At 37.3% G+C, this 23,109-nt stretch overlaps 1 non-coding gene across 1 annotated transcript; it reads left to right on the forward strand.

The window, feature by feature from the left end:
- Window positions 1-8,529: 8,529 nt before the first annotated feature.
- Window positions 8,530-8,602, forward strand: Trnas-gga (transfer RNA serine (anticodon GGA)). The gene has a single exon. It is a non-coding gene; the product is annotated as a tRNA-Ser (tRNA).
- Window positions 8,603-23,109: the final 14,507 nt, after the last annotated feature.

Consider the following 23,109-nt stretch of genomic DNA (forward strand, 5'->3'; position numbering starts at 1 on the left):
ATAATTTAAAGTAAAGTAACAAGTATTATTTGTTTGAGTTACTCAAGGAAACAACTTAAGGCAAGTCGTGACAGGCTGTCATTTGACATTATTTACAGGGTCGTGAAATGAAAATGTTGGGAAGGTTTATTTACACTGAAAGTTTGCTAAGTACGGTTACCATGAGCAAAGTCACAGGGAGCCGGGACAGTGGAGTCACTTGCTGCGCTGTTGGAACAGCGGCGTGCGAGATGCATTGCGAGTCGTGTCAAGATCATATCATAATAGAATAAAGTCTTGTTAAAAAAATATGTTTTTACCATTTATCTACAACGTTGGTAACGTGAGACTCTATTATAAGAAATAATTGTCATAATTGAAAACGAAAAATTGCCTTTGTTAATTTGATATTTAATTTCTCAGAAATATTTAATTGACACTGTTCATATCAGCCAATGCGTATTCGCCCCGCCATTTAAAAAATATTGCGACTGCCGACTGGTCAAATAAACTTGCGATTGGTTAAGAGTAAGAGCAAGCTCGGTTCTCCATACAAATGTAGTTACGCTCTCATTTTAAAACGACTAGCTAGATTGGTCTAAAAAGTATACTTACAATAAGTAATAGGATAAGGTATATTTATGAATGTAATTAGTTTATGTAGCTTCAGATATTAGGTACCATTGTTAAAAATATACAGCAAATTTAAGCTTTTCATATTTTTTTTTTTCGTATGGCTTTTGTGTACTCTACTTCAGAGATTTACAGTTTTTAAGTACTGTACCGCTTCTGTGGTTAAGGTGGTAAAATCCTCCACTTGCCCATGGTATTTGGTTAAGGGACAGTCAAATACCGTGTGGTGTACGGTCTGCTCGGCTGCTCCACACCGACATACTGGTGATTCGCACCAGTTCCATTTGTGCCACAAATAAGCACAGTTTCCAACTCCCGTCCTTATCCGATTCAGCATGCACCAAACGCGTTGGGGTTCCTCAAAGCCAGCGGGTCGTGTCTTGGTATTAGGCTTGAAGACGTCGCAGGGGAGAAATCTTGATTCCCATTCAGATTCCCAGGAGTCCCGTAGGTTACACATTGGTGCTGGATCATGGAATCTCAGCACTGGAGGATGGCGAGACTTAAGTTCAAGGTTCCTGTGTCCGACCAATTTTTTGGTACCATGTGAGAGCTACAATTTACCTCATCGAAAAATAGAATGAAACAAACGGATTATAATAGTTCATATAAAACTTGTTTTTGCTCTATTTCGTTTGTTTTATAAGCTGGAGCTATATAAACTAATTACAAGCATATAATAGATATACATCATGTCATTGTATGTACAAAGTTTTATTATAATCCAACACGTAGATTTAAGATAAGAACGAAATTCCGTTTGTATGGGAAGGTGAAATTCGGCCGAGCTTGCTGCGAGCAGTGGGAAGTCTGCCGGACGATATCGGCTTGTCAGTTAGAAGCAAAATTTTACAGCACCGAACAACTCACAGGCTGATATCGTCCGGCGAACTGGTAATCTGTGGGCCCCTTAAACCAACTGTCATATATGACCCCTATTTCCATTGCGAGAAAATGTATTTTTTTAATTAATGTCTGACTGGATTGATGACATTGCATTATCTTGTTCAACGTAAGCCGTGCTCGTATTATTACGGGCCTCTGCGAGTAAGATAATGACTTTACGGACAAATAAGTGGCTAGACGGGTAATTTGGAAGTTTCTCGTGCTAGCCAGGCTGTACGGCGTAGGCCAGGAGCCCGCGTCATCAACAACGTTCGACGATACCGTAAAATGGGGTGACTAGGGACAAAACTGACATTCAAACCTCGATAACATTTTATTTATACATATGTAAACTGAATGGTATATATAATAAATGTTCCGGACGTTTGTTGTTTAGTTTGTTTATGGTTTTGGGAAGTTCCATTTCATAACTTTACCGATAAACACGAAATCCCTCCTCACCCCGTACTACCTCGTAGTTGGGGTGAGATGGGATTTCATACAAAGGTGATTTTGGAACATTGTTGGTTCGATTTTTTTTTCTTATGAATATCACTATAGCCCCATTTGTAATACTAATACATTATTTAGGTAGCAATAGCCTTTAAAAACCACCTCACCCCCCTGGCATCCCTTCTCTCCCCATTCATAACCCAACTCTCCACGCAATCCCTAATCACCCCATTTTACGGTATATAGTTTACTAAACACAAGACCAATGATAGTTGCAATAATAAACGTTTTCTCCTTCCTAAAACTATAACTTAGAACTAGACGTGTGCGCCGCGCCGGCGCGCCGCCGCCGCCGGGCTTTTTGACCACGCCGCCGCCGCCGATAAATGATCGGCGTGAAATCGGCGTGACCTTGAGTGTTGTTAATTAGCTATTCCAAGTTGGTTTTTGGATTACAACATGGATTTTTTGTATTATTTATGTTACAGTTGTCAAATATACATCAATTATTAATTAAATGAAACTGAATAGCCAGTTGCAGAAACTATTTGACACACCAATTAAAGTAACTGAGTAATCCTAAGTATTCACCGTCAACTGTTAACGAACGAACGAAGACTACTGCTAGTGCTGCTTATACCTTGGACAGGTGTTCTGCCTTTTCGCAGAACTATTTTTGGCGGAATTTCATTTGCCAACCAACAGTTTGCCGACGTTTCACTTTGACAACTAACGATTAGCAAATTTTTGTATGACAACGTTTCAATTGGTAAAATTATTGTAAAGCAGATTATTATAACGCCTCTAAACTTTTGGGAGACTTATCATTTGTCAAATCTTACACTTGGTCGAACAACTCTTGGACGAATAACGTTTCGTTGAAGCTACAGTTCGCTTTTCATACATTAGGCAAGTTACAAAATTATAAGAAAAAGATACATACCAAAAAATCAAAAATGGCCGAGTTGTTATAATGTATATTTTAATATTTGAAGCCAGTGGCAGCGAGCGAGCGAAGCGAGCGAGCAAGACCTTCCTGGGCAGAGCCGACTTGAATATGGTTAGGTTAGAAGACTAAGTGCCAGTTGCACCAACCACATTTGACAGACTGATCAACGTCAGCCGGCGCGCCCTGGCGCTTTATTATGAAACTTTCCATACATAAAAATTTTGCGAACTCTTTAACAATACGAACAGTTTGGTGCAACCGACCCTAAAGGAGCAAAGCTCCCGCCTTAGTCTTCGAGGTTTTTTTTTTCAACAACCCAATAAACGTAATTACACAGCAACTTTCGGGTCAAATATCCTAACTTTCGTGTCAAATATCTCGGCCATTTTTGATTTTGGAGAAAAGTTATTCCTACAAAACATGCTTATTTTAGCATATTGTCTACGATTACTTAAAAAATAGATGTTATAATGACACAACATCCATCGTAAATTTTACCAAGTCCTAGATTTTTGACAACTTGCGGGTCAAATATTTTGGCCATTTTTAATTTTAGCGTAAAGTTATTAAGAAAAAAGTGATTATTTCATCGAAATCTTGTAAATTATCTAAGTGTTTTGAAACCCCTGTTTTTTTCATTTTCTCAAAAAAAATTCTAAGTCGGAACGGAAAACGGCCCCCCTTTGGTACAGTCTGACCAAATGAAACAATTGGTAAACAATAAAGAACTAAGTGTATATTATGCCAACTAAAACATTCTACGACATGAAAGTTGGCAATTTGAAAATTGACATTATAAAACACAGACCAAACGTTTAGTTGGTAACTGTGCGGTTGGCAAATAAAAAAAAACATTCGATAAGTTGGGAAATGAAAATTCGGCGAAATAAGATTCCGCCAAACGTGAGTTGGGAAGTGATAATCGGCCATACCCTTTTCGGCGATAAATAAGAGAACCCCTTGGACAGCTAGAAGAACGAACCCCTCCATTCTCAAAGAGCTCTATATCGCCACACATCTCTTCCCAACATGCCATGGGTGAGCCCTTAGATTCTTCGGACATATTATCCAACGCATGATGTGGAGAAATACATGAATTTAAGCCGAATGAATGGCAAACGTGCTCGAGTTGGAGCATGTGTGAGATGGTCGAACGCTATGAAGAGGTCGGCTTGCAGCAGTCTGCACCGTGCAGTCCATACGGCTTATGACCGCACGAAATGGAGACAAATTACATGTCGCGAGCCTCAGCAAAGAGAAAACGAGAAAGAAAATAGTGTGTGTGAGAAGATAGTGAGCCTGGTGCTTGTACGACAAGAAAACCATTAAAAAGAAGCCATAGCAGTCCACTATAGTCTAGCAAATGTCAAGGATATGTGGAGTTCTGTTTTGTTAAAGTACGTCATTTTTAATAGGATAAGCCAGGGGTCACCAATTAGTTTCTTCAGGGGTCCGATTTTTAAAAATAATGTGACCATCGCGGTCCGTTTCTACTTGAGTTTATTAAATAAGTATTAAAATTATATAGGTCGGCGGTCCGGATCCGGACCGCGGTCCGCCATTTGGTGACCCCTGGGATAAGCCATGGAAAGCTTGAGAAAATGGAGAGTTACAGATCGGATCGAAGGTCATTGGGACCAGGTAACCTCTTAATGCAAGCCAGTTACTAGGGAAAATAAGTTATTATACCCATCCTATATTCATTTACAAACCCTATTATACTCACAGCATATTTCTAACTATACGTAGTTAACTGACCAGTAACCTGCATTGGTAAAATTTTCAGGAAAAACAAAAAATTAATGATTTTTCTTAAGAAACCTGAAAGTCAAGGTCACGCCGATTTCACGCCGAAAACACGCCGCCGCCGCCGATTTTTTGGCAAACGCCGCCGCCGATCATTTTTCAATCGGCGCACACGTCTACTTAGAACTTTAGTATGATTTAATACAAAAAAAATTCTAGTACTTATTTTTAAGATTTCCAGAGTACCTATACGGATATACGAGTAAATAGTTTCACGGTTATCTAGACCTTTTTCAACAGTGCCTTCCTAACAACGAGGACTGCCTACTACTTGAATATTTCATTCGAATTTTTCAATAGACCGACATTCTTAATCCTCAGATAAAGACTATAAAACAGTTGAGTAATATGACAATTAGTTATATAAATTCCTATATTCCACCCAAAACATACATGTGAAAATCAAGCCAAGTATTTGAAATGATTAATTAGACATAATTCTGTCTAGATTCTAATCAATTTGTAACTAAAATAAATGCATTTCAGGCATAACTTATTGTAATTTGACCATCATTGTAACCTTGTTTCTAAGAAATAAACGTTTGTGTTTGTAACTAAGCAGTTCCTAGATTTAAAGATTAGGTACCTACAACAAGTAGTAGGTAATGCCTTTGGGTCCCGGTCTAACTCATAGATAGGTACTCATAAGTAAGGTACTGATCTAGTAACTCATTAAACATTTACTCAGTTGTGTTGTGGCTCAAAAGTAACTTTAATAGAAGGCATAGTCTAATAAGACATGGTATTCTATTCCCAGAGTGACACAGGCCTACGTCACAATAACATGGCCGCTATATATAGCGCTATCGCATATTATCATATAGCGCTGTCGCATGATGACGTAGGCTTGTGTCAGTTAGGTGACCTAGAAAAGACGGGAATGGAGTATCAGGCGGAGTATATTATTATACCATGAATAGAAGGTAATAACAAAAGCGAACTTCAAGATTTGGGGTCACTAATGGTTTTAATAAGTTATCTAATACCTAATCGACCTTTTGACAGTAAGGTTTACTCGGGTAATTCCGAATGTCGAAAACTGTCGGATAATTCCGAAAGAGACTTTTATTATGATGGAATTAAGGGTGATTTTCATCTGAATTTCGGAATTATCCGACATTCGGTAATACCCGAATACACCTTAGAGATTTACTCTCGTTCGTATTTGTCCTATGGCTATTAAACATTCAAAATGTAAATGCATAGTATTCATTGTAAGATTTATAAAAAAGTCTCGATAATTTTTCAAGTCACCGTCACTGCTGACTAGATAATTAATACTGCTAAAAGGCGGTAAGTATATTATTCCCTATTAATACGATTTATACTCAGCCGCAAAACTGCATGGTCAATTGGCTACTTTATGAATTACTTTCAGCACCCGATAGGTAGGTATCTTAGGCAATAGTGAACAGTACGGTTACCATCAGTTTGTCACTGACATAAACGCCGTCGAGAACGTAATTTACTTTCTATACATCTCGCTCGCACTCGCATATTAGTGCAAACGGGACGTATAGAAAGTAAATTACGTTCTCGACGGCGTTTATGTCAGTGACAAACTGATGGTAACCGTACTGGCTATTACTGACACAGTAGTTAAGTTACATTACTGGGTTACGGATGACTCACGCTAGACCGGGCCAAGGCGTCCGATATGTCATTTTCTATGACGGCTGATCGGTGATCACGTGGTGCTTTCTACATAAAACGAAGCACCGGAAGCTTCGGCCCGGCCCCGGCCCGGTCTAGCGTGAGTCATCCTTTATAGGTGACTACTTTACGCAGAGAATATGGAACACTTTTTGCTATGGGACCGACCAAGGAATAGCGATATTTCTAAAAGGGTCAAATATTTGGGATAATATTCTCGGTAGCATTGGGAAATTTCCCCCGGAAATATAGGGAATTTCTGTCTGGTACGCTTCATGCCTCAGCAGCCATAGTTTAAGTTAGATTATATATGTAATGTGTCTCGCGCACCACTAACAAGAAATGCTCATCTTCTTCTTCCTCGCGTTATCCCGGCATTTTGCCACGGCTCATGGGAGCCTGGGGTCCGCTTGACAACTAATCCCATGATTTGACGCAGGCACTAGTTTTTACGAAAGCGACTGCCATCTGACCTTCCAATCCAGAGGGTAAACTAGGCCTTATTGGGATTAGTCCGGTTTCCTCACGATGTTTTCCTTCACTGAAAAGCGACTGGTAAATATCAAATGATATTTCGTACATAAGTTCCGAAAAACTCATTGGTACGAGCCGGGGTTTGAACCCGCGACCTCCGGATTGAAAGTCGCACGCTCTTACCGCTAGGCCATCAGCGCTTAACTTAACAAGGAATGCTCATACCATACCTAATTCTAGGTAAATGAAATCCGATGACCAACACAAACTGAAATTCCTGTAAGCTCTCCGTACACAAAAGGTGTTTTAATTATATCGTACCGGTTTACCCCGGTAATCCTCCAGCCTATTGTGTGAGAAAGAATTATCAAAGTTTGTTGCGCATGTAAAGTGAAATAAATAAAACGTGGCTTAACATTCTCAGGCCATTGCGCTAAAAAAAATCCGTCCTTTTTTTATTTGTACGTGTTGGATAAGGAAAGATGGAGTTAGCTGTACTGAAATGGTGTTGTTTCGCTAGGTGAGGGTTTCAGTGTAATTTCAATCTCTGGCAGAGTACGCGCGATTCGAAGGTGCAGGGCACCTGGTGTTTTTGGGGCATTATGAGTATAAATCTAAAGAACTTGCCTCAATTTGACAACTCTTTCGTTTGAAAGACTTCAGAGTGTCTTTAGTTGCGACTTTTATTGAAGCGTGGCTCAACACGTTCACTGCGGGATGGGGTCGAAAGACCATATGCAATGTATGGATAATTTACGAGTTGCCGCACTAATAGGGAATATTAGGCAAAGCTCTGCGTAGGTGGCACCTTTGTGGCACATACAGTAAAGAAACCACATTGACACATCACACGTCACGTCAATCACATCACATGGCCTACCGCGGAACAAGAAAATCGAAATTTCGTTATCTAATCTCTCTATAACTCTTGCATATTCGAGCGATAAAGAGGCAGATAACTAAATTTGCATCAATGACATATTTTATTGCCTGTGAAAACTTGTCAAAAAACAGTTTAAGGCACAGTATGTATAAGTTAGTCTATGAATTTACTAGAGTCGGTAGTGCCACAGAATAAATAATAGTACTAGGTACAGAAGACTCACTCTCTAACAAAACGCGTCTGTTACGATCAGCACAGATATGACCGCTAGGTGGCGACAGCGCCACGCGCGGCTTATGGCTTTCCCCAAAATTGGGGAGGAACGGATGTACTTTTAGCTACCTGTAGCAAAGCGACGAAATCGCGGAGTGAGCCACGCCTGGTAGTGCTGCACTCTGGCGGCAGAACATTGTAGTAATATCCCCTATTGCCGCAGCAAAGGTGATAAAAACTCTAGCATTTTAATAATAATAGTTATTTACGAACAGATGGAAAACTAGTTCAGTCACCTGCACATAATAAGTCCTTATGGTTCTACAAATAAGATTGTGTCAGATATGTTTGCGGCCTTCGTTGTGTAACATATTATTGCAGGTGACTGTTCCTACAAGGGTACGAGACCTTAAAAATAAGCGCCTACGCCACTTCTTGAAATAAGATATCCAAACAGAATCTGTGTTCCTTTGCATTTGCACATTTATTTAAAAGTAGCACAGAACCAATTTTTTAACAAGCAGATACGTCTGCGAGCGATATTCCAAACTTTATATTAAAGGAAAAAATGGAAAAATTTACGCTTCCGGCAGGACTTAAGGCTTCCGTAGCTCAGTTGGTTAAGAGCAACACACGGATTGTGGAGGATGCGGGTTCAAGTCCTGCCGGAAGCGTAAATTTTTCCATTTTTTTCCTTTAATATAAAGTAGCACAGATTCTAACCAAACCTAATTGTTTCGCCCACGCTCGCGTATCCAATACGAATACGCAGCAGGATTTAAAAGACATGTTTACGGCGTCTAGTGTCCCGCAATTTTTCAACGACGACTTTTCCTGTCCGTGTTAACAATCCGTGGTACGGAATCGCGACTAGAATTCTGGCCGAGTCGAAACAAGCAGTTTACAGTAAATTTTAAAGAAATCGTCGCTTCGCGCCTTTGTTTCGTGTGTTTTTGTTGTGTTGTAGTTAAAGCTCCTTTAAAATACATGATAAATTTTAAATTTGCATCATCGTTATCGTTAATTAATTATCAGTTATCGTCTAGTGTAATGCATTCTGTAATAATCATTTAGACCTTATATGGATCAGAAACTTAAGTTCTTAATGAAGTTCATTACATCGTGTTGTAACGATCTAAACCAAAGAAAACGTGTGTTTTATTTAATTGAGACACAAAATTGTAGCTAATCGCTTTTGAAACAAAAAAGTGTCTATTCCTGAATTCGTTAGACCAGGAAATCTCAAGTTCCTTTAGGGGAATTGTTATATAATTTGTGCTTTAGGACGCAAGACGCAACTTTAAAAGCATTTGATGAGCCAACAATAGATTAACCATATTCTACTTAAAAGATTTATATCCAATGAGCATTTTCTTCTTAATGTTCTAACTGCAGCAATCACCCTAGAAGACGTTAAATAGCAAGATATACGGACATTTGTAGTTGCTATTTCAAACGAGAATAAAAGAAATAAAAGCAGGTTTAAGCGGAGCGAGCTATCCGAGTGGCGTGCACTAATCACGAACGTACTTAATGTATCGCTCTGAGGCCAAATAGTCTAGAGCTCTTGTTTCTATCGCTTACTTTAGTATCAGCTTTCAAAGTATACCACATTAAGTATCGTTTCTAGATCTGTTAAAACAGCGTAATTAAGAGTATATTCCAACCATCGGATAAGTTAAGTTTTTTTTTTGCTAAGATCTAAAAATATTTTTGGTGGGCGGAATGTTTCGATTCCGCGTAAGCACAAGTCTAGTACTCTTCTCTATTCTTTGCTTTTCTCTATTCCTTATCTATGTAAATTTCCTTTCCCTTTCGTTCTTGGTGGTGACGTGGCCCTTTCGGCCACGACACCAATCCCTTCACAAAAAAAGCAGTCGCTGGTCACTGCGTCGACCAAACTGTGTAATTACATATAAAAAAAAAACAAGTCTAGTAATTCACTGAGAAGTTCGTATTAACGAACATACGCTGTGTAAGTGTAGGATTCTGCAGATTCGTTGAGTAGTCAGATGATCGAATAGCTACTGTTTCATTCGTTTCCATTATTTAATGTCCTCGTGTCCTCGTACGCCCATGTTTCACCCGTTTAGGCAGTAAATTGAGGGAGAGAAGGAAAAAGTATTGATACAAATTTTGAACAAAATAATTATCTGCGTGCTAATTGCAAATTGGTTCAGGACTTCACACATACCCAAACATTTACTATAGACCAAAGACAATAATATTTACTATAATATTAAAATAACGTTGAGGTACTATAATACTACTAGTAAAGTAGTTTACTTGTACCTAGTAAACATATTTTGTTTAAATTTAAACGTACCATCGCCCACACTGTTAACTGTACATCGGTAGGCCTTATGCCTGTTGTAATAAGGTCCAACGATGTACAGTTAGGATTGTTGCTGTTTGTACCTACAATTTCACAAAAATTATCAGTTCCGGGATTAAATCGTATTCTAAATATTAGAGATAAAACAATAACTAGTTATAAACAATAACTGGTTATATAACAATAACTAGGTATATAAATATGTATAATATCTATGTAGGTTTATTTGTATTAAGTATATGTGTAAGTTTATCAACATAGTTTATATTCATATATGTATAGTCTTGGTTACAAATTCATTTACTTTAAAGACACTGCACCTACTTAATCTTTCTGGTTTGACCCATTGGTTGACTGGTAGAGAATGCCTTAAGGCATTAAGTCCGCCATTTGTACCTTCATGTATTGTGCAATAAAGATTAAAATAAATAAATAAATAAACTAGTTAGCTACGAGCCTTAGCTCTGAAGACTTTGCAAATGGCGCCTCGGGCTGAGGCTTGATATACGTAGAAAACGGATCTCATCTTTCCCGTTCCCGTTTTCCACTAATTGTTTTCCTTTGTACCTAATGTCCATGGAAAATATATATCCAGGAAATGGCTGAAACTGTCTAGTTTGATCCTAGCAACAAACGGAATAAGATGGCAGACTAAATATGGGCCTACGCGGAAAGAAATGTTTGCATAATTACAGTAACAAGATATTTTGTTAATACTTACACAAAAATGGGACTTGCTATTCTATGCGTTTACCTGTTATAAAATCGGTTGTAGGATTTGTTGTAGATGGTAGGATATTGAGCAAATATTATTTCTTTGTTGCTTAAGATGAATGATTTTTTTAATTACTTGATGAGTTCGGGTATTTTGTTTTTCAGGATTCGTAAAGCTCGTAAGAATAGGACCTATTCTTTCGTCGCTTTGTAACAGGTAGCTAAAAGTACATCTGTCCCACACCAATTTTGGTGACTGGCCATAAGCCGCGCGTGGCGCTGTCGCTACCTAGCGGTCATATTTGTCCTAATCGTAACAGACGCGTTTTGTTCGGGAGTGAATCTTCTGTACCTAGTACTATTGTTTATTCTGTGTTACAGCAACGCTGCAGCAGTAATGCTGTTGAAGTTGAAATTGCTAATATAAGTTTGGTAGTGATAGACAAAAATGTGTACTACCTAGTAAACTTTAACCTTGATGGATTTGATACATACCCCGAAATTACGATGCAATATAACCGAGGATTCAAAAATTACAATTTGAAAAACTAAGATAGTAGTTATAAGTAGGTTAAGTTCTTTTGAGATTGGCTCTATTGTAGGTATTAAACAATTTAATACGCGTTGTCAGCTAGAGTCCAGAAATGACATGTTGCCTCGACCTACATCTTGTGTTCACGTGTGCCTCAGGCGTACATTAAGATGTAGGTACCTATTAACTAAGATAATGCCAGTCAGTCAGCTGTGGGCCGCTTGTCTGCCGCCGTGACGCGGATGCCGCCTAGAACTTTAACTCAAAATATATATCTTTGTACAGTCCCATAACCAAATTACTCTCCAATTCAATCAAACGTGCCTAAATATGATAAAATAATGGAACGAGCGAGCAAAGCGAAGCGAAGTTCTTACATTCGACTTTGAACACGCGGCTGGCTAGCGGCACGTCCCGGCATTTCGATGTTTTTAAGCTGAACTGTCAGAAGATAGTTTGATACTCAATAACTTAAGTAAATTTGTTCTAATTCAAATGAAATTGGGTTAACGTGTAGTCGAGGGCATTATATTTTAGTCATTAAATTATGAGCAGGCCCGATCAAGGGGTTATTGAGCTAAAAGAGCTTAGAAGGCCAAAAAGCTGTTTGTGAGAGGTCCCCATATAACCATTCCAGTCGCAGAATCACAAAGTGGTAACTAAATGTCAGATGTGTCGTAACAGAGTCCACACAATGTGTCTAGAATTGTTTCGAAACAAAGTGTCGTCGCCGTGTCTACACTTTTCCGTAACAAGGTGTCGACACATTTGTGTGCACTTTGCGTGCGGTTTGCGACTAAATCTGACAGCAAATTTGTGACAGCAAATGTCAATATAAAATACCTCTTGAAAACCAAGGTTTGTCAAACTACTATTAGTGTCTCGTGTGCTCGTAATTCTAGTAAGTCATCATGGGCAATGCAAATGATAATAATCGACCGAAACCATATAAACACCCAACACCCGTCAACCTTTTACAGAAAAGTTTTTAAAGAAATTCAATAAGCTACTTAGGTCAGGCAACGAATGCTCCAAAACTTGTAGAGGGAAATGCTCGGAACACAATTTTTGACTGCGTAACTCGGTTTGACAAGTTAGGAGGTGAACATATCAAAAGTCCCCGGCCGTAGCCCTTGAGCGGGGGGGAGAGAGGGGGCTTTGAAGGTCACATTTTCCCGTTTTTCGATTATATCTCGGAAACTATGCATCTCAGCGACATGGCCACTTATACAAAATGAAAGTTAATTTAATTTGTTACAAGTTTATTCCGTCAATTTTTTCGATATGTTGAATAGTTTTTGAGATATCCGCTCTTGAAAGTTTATTTAGGGCTCTCAATTTTATCTTGATATATCTATATCAGTGAAGGTGCTAGGCCGTGTTTGGTATCGTTTTCGTATAAATCTGGGGTGCTGAATCCATTTAAGATATCACATTGACACCATTCCACTAAATAAAAATAAATCTTTTTAGGGTTCCGTACCTCAAAAGGAAAAAACGGAACCCTTATAGGATCACTCGTGCGTCTGTATGTATGTCCGTCTGAATACACAAAATAGTTCTTTACCTATAGATGACAGGAAAACCTATTAGAAATGTGCAGTCAAGCGCGAGTCGGACTTAATGTACGGAACCCTTAATACGCGAGTCCGACTCGCACTTGGCCGGTTTTTTTGAAACTCTTCTTGACGCTTAACCGCTGAACCGATTTCGTTGAAATTTGGTATAGAAATAGTTTGCGTCCCGGAACAGGACATAGGATAGATCTTATAACCAAAATCATCTTTTGAAGGTGTGAAAAGTGGCGTGGAAATTTGTACGGAAAATCAATAACCGCTGAACCGATTTATATGAAATTTGGGATGGTCTACATCTTTGATTTAGTTAAAAATGATGAAAAAACATGACTTCAAACCTAAACTTAAACAGTATTAACTTCAAGAAGTCAATTCTGAATTCCCCCCTACACCTCATTTCACACCTTTAAAGGATGATTTTTGAGATAACTTATTATATCCTGTCTCGGGTCTCAAAATATATGTGTACCAAATTTAAATTAAAACTGTTCAGCAGTTTATGCGTGAAGAGGAGTTTAAAAGAAAGTATTTTAATAAGTTTATATGTTTTTACTTCGGAATGGTGTCAATGTGATACCTTAACTAAATTTGGTACTGCGAATTTATACGAAAACGATACCAAACATGGCCTCGTAGCTTTACTGTTGTAGAAGTCAAAATAAAATTGAGAGCCCTAAATTCTTATTACTTGGCCAAACTTGTGTAGAAGGAAAATGTAAAATAAAAGTCTTCGGCAGGAATATAAGACACAAATATATATTTTTTTTTGCGTTACTATTTCATTCATCAAATATAAACATACCTTGATTATACTATTCTAGTGAGATCCTCATAGATGAACAAAAACATTTACTTAAAAAATTACAAGGTCGAAATGTCACGGAACTTGTGAGAGTAATATGTGAAAAATAAAAACTTTTATGACAAAAAAATCTGGACACAATTTAAGAATCACCCAATTGCGTCGAGGAATCATCTGTATTTTTGCTTGTTTCATTACCTCCTCGCTTCTTTTTTGTCCTTTGTATTCTGTAGCAATTTGTTAGATCTGAAAATAAAGATAACTTGCGTCGTCACGGATGTCGATTTATAGGTTTTAGGGAGTGCAGAATTCGAAAACGATGATCATTTTATAATCCAAGATGGCGGCTACGTATTTTGTCATGAAAGTGGAATCCAAAATAGTCATCATTTTCGAAATCTGCGCCCCCTAAAACCTATAAAACGATATCCATGACGACTTTTATGACATAGTGCATTGCCGCCATTTTGAAATTGAAAATGTTATCATTTTCGAAATCTGCGCCCCCTAAAACCTATAAAACGACATCCATGACGACTTTTATGACATAGTGCATGGCCGCCATCTTGGAATCCAAAATAGTCATCATTTTCGAAATCTGCGCCCCCTAAAACCTATAAAACGATATCCATGACGACTTTTATGACATAGTGCATTGCCGCCATTTTTAAATTGAAAAAGTTATCATTTTCGAAATCTGCGCCCCCAAAAACCTATAAAACGACACCCATGACGACTTTTATGACATAGCGCATGGCCGCCATTTTGGATTCCAAAATGGTCATCATTTTCGAAAGCGGGGCCCCCTAAAACCTATAAAACGACATACATGACGACTTTTATGACATAGTGCATGGCCGCCATCTTGGAATCCAAAATGGTCATCATTTTCGAAATCTGCGCCCCCTAAAACCTATAAAACGACACCCATGACGACTTTTATGACGTAGTGCATGGCCGCCATTTTGGAATCCAAAATGGTTATCATTTTCTAAATCTGCGCCCCCCAAAACCTATAAAACGACACCCATGACGACTTTTATGACATAGTGCATGGCCGCCATTTTGGATTTCAAAATAGAAATAGAAATAGAAATAGAAATAATTTTATTCGTGAGCACAAACACAAAATAAAAACTTAAAACTGAACAGAGAAAACATAAAAAAAGAGAGAGTGCCACGAAATGGTCTCACCTCAGCATGTTGCTGGCGACTTCCAGCGCTGATCTTCCGATAAGACCATCCGGTGAAACAATCACGACAGGTAACATGCATAACAAGAAAATTAAAATTAACAAGAAAATGGTCATCATTTTCTAAATCGGGGCCCCCTAAAACCTATAAAACGACATCCATGACGACTTTTATGACATAGTGCAAGGCCGCCATCTTGGAATCCAAAATGGTCATCATTTTCGAAATCTGCGCCCCCTAAAACCTATAAAACGACACCCATGACGACTTTTATGGCATAGTGCATGGCCGCCATTTTGGATTCCAAAATGGTCATCATTTTCAAAATTGGGGCCCCCTAAAACGTATAAAACGACATCCATGACGACTTTTATGACACAGTACATGGCCGCCATTTCGGATTCCAAAATGGTCATTATTTTCGAAATCGGCACTCCCTAAAACCTATAATAATATATCGACACCCATCTCGACTTTTATGACAAAGTGTTTTGCTACCATCTGCATGCAAGACATTTCTATTATTTTTACGTACAAAAATGGCCCCCTGTCAACTTTCAATCGAGATTTAATCGATAATTTATTCGATTAATATTCAGATTAATTCAATTTCAATCTATGTTAGGTCGACTAAACTAATCGCGATTAAAATTTGAGAATTAACTTTTTTTATTCCATTAATTAGGGCCACTTGCACCATCTCACTAACCCGGGGTTAAGCGGTTAAACCGTTAACCCAATGTCAAATAGCACTGGTAACCATGGTATCTTTTGGTTTAACCGGTTAACCCCGAGTTAGTGGAATGGTGCAAGTGGCCCTTAGTCGAATAAACAGTTAATCGATTAATGCCCATCTCTGACCACGGCATTTTTACACTTTGAGAATATCTGAAAACAAATCAACACAAGGAGCCATTTTGCAAATCCAGTAACATACCAGTAACTTTGTTATTACTTTTGACAGCGCGTGTCATTTGTCAACACAGAGTCGACACAAAGTCGAAACATTGCAACTACTTTGTGACTGCAATATTTCTCAGCCTTAAACCATATTTATACATCATAATTAACAAGTTTCGTAGTATGTAAAGCGTTATTTCTATTATTTAAGTATAGTATACGCATCGAAGTACTAAAAATGCTTCAAATAATATAGTTATGAACACAGGCACTGAGAAGTAAACAATTTCATTTCCGGCTAAACTAAAACAATGTGGTGGCGCGTTGATTATATTACACTTAGTTTATCAAATCACTCGAGCAGTTTAATTCCCCATAATAATTTAAGTCCTATTGTAATATAAATGCAAACAATATATAATTACGTCTTGTAATCCGTTTTAGAGATGGCGTATTAATGTCACTTATTTTTATTTAAGTATTTTTCCATCTGACAGTTTCCATTTGACAGGAACAAAATGAACGAATGAACGAATGATTTTGGCATAAAGTAGTCGCAAACCCGAAACAATGTGTGCACACGGCGACCACACTTTATGTCACTTTGTGTCATGTGTCGACCCTTCCCCATTTCTGGTAACTGTGTCGACACGGCGACGACTCTGCGACTGGAATTGTGACCGAAACAGACGGTGTCGACACAAGATGTGTCAACACCGCGTCGTAACGGCGACTGGAAATGGTTGTATGGGGATCTTGCTATTCTGGTCATTTTTTTGCAAGAAACATGGTCGAGTTTAGTATCAAATGAAAGTGCTCGACTTACACTTTTATAATATCGTTTTTAAATTTACCATTTTGAAATAATTAGCAAGATAAAAACAAAACAGAATAAACATAATATATGTATTTGACATTTGACAGGAAATATTTCGGCTTAGCACAGATACAGTTTATTTTAATCTCTATGGTGGTGACTAAAAACCAGGGGAGGGACAGCCGTATACGAAGCCCTTTATTCGAAAAAAATAGCGCCATCTATATTACTTAACGCTAAACTTGTATGTGGCGCTTCAAAATTGATGCAAAAAAGCAAATCTTGTTAGTAGAAAAAGGCGCGAAACTCAAATTTTCTATGAGACCATATCCCTTCGCGCCTACATTTTTTCTACTGACAAGATCTGCTTGGCCAACTATATTATACATACTACTCTTTGCTTAAATCTATCAGTTAAGGGCACCACAGACCTTGCAATAAATCCACGCGATCTTTGATCCATTGCCGCCTATAGAGCGACATAAAATAGTAGAAATTAAATAAAATGGAACTCAAAAATGTCCATATCAAATTGTTGCCATGTGTAAGCATTTTACGTCAAAAATGTGACAGTTACGTAGAAAGTGGCGCCCTCATTTATTTTCTATTATTTTATGTCGCACTATACGAGTACCTAAGTAGGTGCAACAAAGTTAATCGCTATATATTTTTTGGTTAACCGCGAGTTCTCAGTTCGGGGCGAACTACTAGTAATATCTTAATTTGTATGTGTTGTTGCTAGAGCTTTTTACGATTCTACAATGCATTGCAATTATAGGGTTAGCACAATTTACCAGGTCTGAAATCAATCTTTCTTAATTCCTTCTATGAAAATATTGTAATTTGTGTTATTTCAAGTAAACACACTACTATTTATTTTATTTCGGTTTATATTTTATGTTAATAAAATTAAATATGTTATTTACATACTTACACGCTTGGTACCCAGTCATAGCAAAAAAAACACACAAACAGCGAATCATAGATTCTTGTCTGATCTAATAACGTTTCCTTACTTTATTTGTAGAAGTATCGTATCCTCAACAAGCCAAAAAAGTTTTGTCAAAACTTCATAAAGTAAATAAGATAAGACCAAGAAAAAACACTTTCATTTAACTTCGGCTAGAAACTCTAGAAAGACGCCAACTGACTTCGGCCGGTAAGAGGAAGTAAGAAACGGCATTTATATAAACCAATTCGTCATCGATAGATGTGGTGACGTAAATGGGCATTTTCACTTAACTGTGCACCTTTAACGGCCGGTTAGCAACCGTTACAAAACTGACGGTCAATGTCAAATCCCATACATTTTGTCGGGAATGTAACGGTTAGACGTTACTGAAACACGACTTAAGTCGCACTTTAAAGTACAAGTTAAATAAATGCCCAAATATTTATGACGCTGGTTGAACTATTGACCTTCATCGAGCACGACTGGAGTTTCTAGATTTATACCCAATTTAAGTTCCCCGAATTCGAAAATCACCCGCGAAATCCGTCGCTCGAAAAGTTACCGGCAAAATGGCGGATCGCGTTACGCGTAAGTAATTATTTCCTAATGTGCCCGGAATGTGTGTTGAGGGTAGTTTGAGATTGCTTTTGAAACTGACACGCCATGCTGTTGACTGAAGTTTTACCAGCACTTATATAGACACTGTATATATATATATATATATATATATATATATCATAGTTATATATACAGGGTGGAAAGGCACGACGATCCTTTCCGGAAATGGGAGATAGTTTAGCCTAAGCTCTATATTTTCTCCATAGAAACTATGTTAATATGGGCAACCGTTTCTAAATTATGACCTTTTAAACATCCACGCAAAAAACTACTTTGTTCTAACCCTAACAGGTGACAGGGTCAATGAACTTACTTGTAAACAATCAGTATTCGACAGGAAATTATGCTAATTTGTTGCCATCTAACCATTTTTAGGTCTGCTTACAGCACGGTAAGAATCATTGCAGGATTTTCGCTTTCTTAGTGGTTCCACTTGTTCAATACTTGAATGAAATAGTTTTGTTATTCCTTAATATTAATAATACTAACCACAACATTGTTTACAACGACAGTTCAAATGGTGACATTGACAACCACTCAAAAGTACGCAATCGTCTTATAAATATCTCTGGTTTCCTTGACTGATAAAAAGGTTTTAGTTTCTTAACACGTTTCACAAAATTATTTTCGAATAATTGGAAACTATCTAAAATAATTAAAAATAACAAGTAGGTTGTGTTAGTTGCACCAAATGAACTTGCAAAAATTAAATACTAAGAATAAATCAAGAATAAATACTTCTTCAATACCAAACTAACAAACCTTCTTGCGTGGTAGGAAATAGACAAGACGTCTGATGTTTGAAATTAAATTTTCATTGAACTATACTTATTGAATGTCATATTCTTCAAATAAAAATGTTAGATGCTCGTGGCTATTTAAATTTGTGGGGCTGTGTAAAAGATATGGTGTACCAAACCAAACGGAATGTGAAACTGCGGACGAAATGAGACAAAGGCTAATTGGTGCTTTCTGCGGAGGATAAATGACGAAGAGCATACACTATATCGCATGTGCATCGACATACTCGGGTACGGGCTGCAGCGGCGTTGTAATACACGGAGGTACATTTGAACACCGTATGTGAAAAGAAGATAGTATTAAATATTGGAAAAAAGTAATTATCTAAGAAAGTAATAAAATTGTTTGTAATATTTTTGCATGCATTTGATTTATTTGACATTTATGCGTCATTCATACATCATTGCGATACTGTCAACGATCGGAAAAAAGTGTAAAGTCCCGAGCTTTCCCGACGGAGATCCTTAATCTAGCCGTCATGTGCACATGCTATCATGCTATCACCACAGTTAAAAAGTAGTATTTTTGCAATTTTTATTTTTTACTCAATTAACGATTCTTACCATTACCAATAGTCTCTGTATCACTTAAACGACCTAATACTTCCGGGAAGGATCGTCGTGCCTTTCCACCCTGTATATATATGTATATATACCACGTGTCCCAAAATTCAACGATAAGCTGGCACCAGAAGATGGACCTGCTCATGACTACTCGAGGAAAAAAAGAAAAAAATATAACTCAATTTATTATGGAATTACAAAAAAAAATGAAAGTCGACACCCCTAGTGGTATTTTTAACGACCATGTCTACAATTTTTCAATATTTTTTTTTTATTATTTTTCCTGGAGTAGTCATGAGCAGGTCCATCTTCTGGTGCCAGCTTATCGTTGAATTTTGGGACACGTTGTATACGTGACTGTTTATTTAGGCGTTTATTTGTGCGTAAATATCGTTATCGAATCGCCATTGTTTTCCTTATTTTTATTTACTTACGTTTATTGCAAACGCCAAGAAACTATATTCAGTTCATCAATTATTTCACTTTTTACTAGGAACCTATCCTATAAACCCAGACTATGTTAGAAAACATTTACTTATGTACCTACCTCTGTCTGTTCGTTAAAGATATCAACCAGGAAGTGGAACCTACTGGAACGCAGGTTTGCTTTTATTTTCTTCTATATTATGTACACACTCCCTATTACAATATTATGAAATAACGAATTCAATATATGAAATAGCGGACCGGAAAATACTGGTAAGTATATTGTTAAAATATTTCACGACGTATTTGAAGTAGGCGTTCTCAAAGCTCTCATTCATGGAAGTGAAGGAACTTTGATCTTTTGACATGCGTGTTTCTGTAAACAAACAATATTAAGGTAGGTATCTTATAGCTAAATAAGCGTACCTATATATGTGTTTTCTGGGTTATATCACGAATTAATTTGTTTGCTTTTAAATCCGGCGTTTGATATCAGTCGTGTTTGTGAATAAGTAGGTATGAACACGATTTTTTGCGATGTAAGTGCCTGACTAATATTTTCCTTGATAATGACAGATACATATATTTTTAACCCTTAACATAAAGTTCCGAAATACCGATCACATGCCGGAAAATTCAGCGTTGTTAGAACAGAAAACAACTTTTGATAGTTTAGGTTAGGTGATGGAACAAGACAAATTGTTGCCAGATAGCTATGTATTCCTAGCACATGTCATTGGCGATCTTTCACAAACGAAATCATTCGCGCCTAAACGGTTAGTTGCGTCACTTGCGTCACAATCGGCCCCAGGCAAACATCGTAACGAAGTAACTCGCATGGATGGGCGAGCTCCCTCGCTCCGCTGGTTAAAGGCGCAGCAGAGGCGCAATAATCATGAACGTGTGCTCATGCTTTCCTAGTGTACCTATCGAAATCAGAAGCTGAAATATTACTTGATTTCATATTGATATGACTCGAGTGTATTTCTCGGGCAACTATATAAGTATACAAGCGAAATACAACAGCCGTGAACGGTTTTAGGACAAATAAAAATAAAAACTTTTATTGTTTATCCCTGCTTTTTCTATCCAATTTAAAAATATAATAAATACCTGTGATGGAGAGGGTAATGTCTTATGTTATAGGCGATTAGGTTGCCTACCATTTATCTACTAAACTACAAATAATTAATCTTAATATTTTGCCGTGTTCCCAATACTCATACCTATTTAAAATAGAGATAGGTACCTCCTTTTATGTTTGAAACCATAGATTTATAAGGCATAGATCGAGTGTACGTACATCCCTAGTGAAGCCATTTCAAGTGCGACGTCACGTCGCACTCGTGTCACCGTATTCGATCGGCCCTGGCAGTACTCAAGGTCACGTCGGTTTGTGTACACCTCCCGTTTAAAAATCAAAAACACAGGAAAAATGGTTGTTTGTGCATTGAATGGGTGTCACAACGCATCATATCATAAAAACAAACCGACTTACATTACATTTCACGCGTAAGTATAGAGTTTAAAGTGATATTTTTACGTAATTCGTAACTACAAAAATCCAATGTTTCGTCAGCCGCCATTTGTTATAAATGTTGCCAGTGTAGTGAATATTTTTTCCTCAAAATGGGACATGACGTTTACATTCTAAAATGAATACGCTTAATTGAAGTTCCTTGTGTAATTATATAAAAATTATATATTTTTAAATATTTCATAATTTTATTTCAAATTATGTAGTAATTTCATGCACATTTTAAATAAAAAATTGTTAAAATGGATCATTTTTTTTATTTAAACCTTATTCCACAAAGGACTCTAATGCAAAAATCCTTAAATAAACATAAAAAGCTTTTGCTATTAAGTAAATCTACACACAAATTATTAATAACCAAGTGTTAAGGCTATTGTTAAATCCCCACTTTGAGGGAAATATCTATATCGGGTGGAACAGAATGGAGGACTTTTACGGAAACGGGGAATTGTTTAGGCTACGTACTTTATTTTTCACTTATTAATCACGTTAATATTTCTAACCGTTTTAGAGATACAATTTGTTGAACATTAGTGCAAAAATCTATATGTACCAACCCTAGCAAGTAGATCCTATTGTATGACATGACATGTGTCAATTTAAAATGTAAATAACTTTGTAGGGTTGTCACTGATATAAAAATATTTCATTTTAGTGATTTTGTTTTACTTTTTACTTCAGCTTTACGATTATAATAACTCGATTGTAGATCACTTAGATAACACTATCCTTTCAGCTCAGTCTCTAGAAATGTTCCACCCTGTATACTGGCAACACGTTTTTGTATATGTGTGTGTGTTGCTGAGCGTAAAACACGAGCCTCCCACGCACACATCGATCGTGTTTCGGCTTCACTTTTGGCAGGTTAGCCGTATGGGGACTATCTGTCTATGCGTTATTAGTTTAAGTTTGAAACGAGCATGCTCAATCTTCAAAAGTACTCTAAATAGATCTAGATCTCGATTATGACACAAACGGCTCGATTCGGAAAATGAATTAGATTTCTACTAGACTTCAACAAGTTACGATACGGATAATTTAAAGATATTTGTAAGATAGATATGTCAAATTTGACGTTTCCGCGATTCTGGAGGTCCTCTTGAACGATTTCGACAAGTTATTTAGATATCCAAGTCACATCTAGTCGACATCTAATGTAGATCTAGTTGATCTCTAAATCGCCTCAAGACGTTGTAATTATCTCGAAATCCGAATAGGCCAGAAAGTAAGTACTACGCAAATTAGCTAAGTTGCCACTGTTGCCAGTTGACTGTATTATAAATTCACATTATTAGGCATACCAACTCCAAAAGTTAAAATTTAAACTCGCTTTAAACTTTAGTGTTTAAAAACTCGACAAAGTTGGCAACTATTACTCGGGGGTGTCGGCATAAATCAAAAGTCTTCTTAATA

The sequence above is a fragment of the Cydia splendana genome, chromosome 1 (assembly GCF_910591565.1).
Source record: "Cydia splendana chromosome 1, ilCydSple1.2, whole genome shotgun sequence".
NCBI classification, from domain to species: Eukaryota; Metazoa; Arthropoda; class Insecta; order Lepidoptera; family Tortricidae; genus Cydia; species Cydia splendana.